The sequence below is a fragment of the Trachemys scripta genome, chromosome 22, assembly GCF_013100865.1.
Source record: "Trachemys scripta elegans isolate TJP31775 chromosome 22, CAS_Tse_1.0, whole genome shotgun sequence".
In the NCBI taxonomy this organism is placed as follows: Eukaryota; Metazoa; Chordata; order Testudines; family Emydidae; genus Trachemys; species Trachemys scripta.
The window spans coordinates 11380123-11381566 of NC_048319.1; positions in this window are offsets into that span (position 1 = coordinate 11380123).

The following is a 1444-nucleotide window of genomic DNA, read 5'->3' on the forward strand; positions in this document are numbered from 1 at the left end:
CAAGACTTCTCACCAGGTGCCCATCTGGGGCTTTTTTACACCTCGGGGGGTCCCAGAGCGGGTGGTTTTAGAGCCCAGCACAAGGGGTGATTTATGATGCTTCGCATAGTGATGTGTCGTGCCAGAGGCCTGATTTCCCCCTTCCTCTCGAGCTCACAACTGCAGGCCTGTGAGCACAGTACGAGTTCACCGGCAGGGCAGCCACCCTTGCCCCTCCCCCCACACACTATCATGCCCCCCTCTCAGGTGGATGGAAGCCACTGGGGCACCCCTTCTTTGCCAGTTCCATTATGGGCTGTGCTGCCAGGGCAAGGAGGCACAGGAGCTTTATGCCACTTCTGTTGCCCTCTGGATACTGGGGACTGAACCTGCCCCCCGGCTAAGTCAGAGCCACCCCGGGCTGCTCGAAATCTCTGGCGATCTGTGCTCCTATTTCTGGCTCCCCTCCCCGCAGTATCTGAGCCCCTCACGATCGCTAACGTATTTATCCTAACCCCCCTGGGAGGCAGGGCAGGGCTCTTATCCCCATGTTACGGAGGGGAAACTGAGGCACCAAGAGACTGTCTCAGGCTGATTTTAGTGGGAGTTAGGCAAAGGTCCCCCAGCGAGTGTGTAGCCAAGCAGGGACATGAACCAGCTAGCACCCCAGCCTGTCCTCTCCCCAGAAGGGTGGGCAGTGCAGAATCTCTGACGCCGTGTGCGCTGGGGCTAGTGAAGCAGGCAGCATGTGGCTGCTTAGGGCAGCTCTGTGCTGGGCTCGTGCTAGGGAATTCACCTCCAGAGCCTTGCACCATAACGGCCCCTCTGTGCCCCCAGAGCAGCGTACGGGGACCAGCGGAGGCTGGGTGGGGAGGGGGCAGACTGGCCCGAGGGGTGCAAATTACCCCAGTTTAGAACGTGTCCCCGTGACCTAGACTCCCCCCTTCACCCCATTTCTTAGAGTCCCCAACAGAATCTCTGCCCCAGGCGAGTTCCTGCCGTGCCGTGCGGGAGGTTTGGAGCCTGTCCAGAGCTCTGGCTGTGCGGGCGTTTTCTCCCCAGTGCTGGGCACGGGGCTGGCGCGAAGCAGCCACCGGCCTTTCGGGCAGCTGGGGCCCCAGCCGCATTCCTACAGGTGAGAAACAGCGCAAGAGGAGCAAAGATGGGCCAGGCCTCAACCCCCCAATTCTGACCTGCATGTGCATCCCCCTATCCCCAGGGCTGAGTTTTAACCCCAAAGGCAGCCAGGACTGCACAGAAAAATAGCGGGATGAATGTGGCACTCGGGAGAACGAGGGATTAGTCAGGCTGGTGTTCTGCAAGCGTTCGCCACACAGCTCTGCTGGTGCCCCTGGCCTGATCTGCTCTCCCTGCTCTCCTAGGCCTGGGGTCTCCCCCGCCCCAGCTCTGCCAGTGCCCCGCAGCGCCAGGCTCCCCCTACCAGCTCTGATGACCAGCAAGCTTG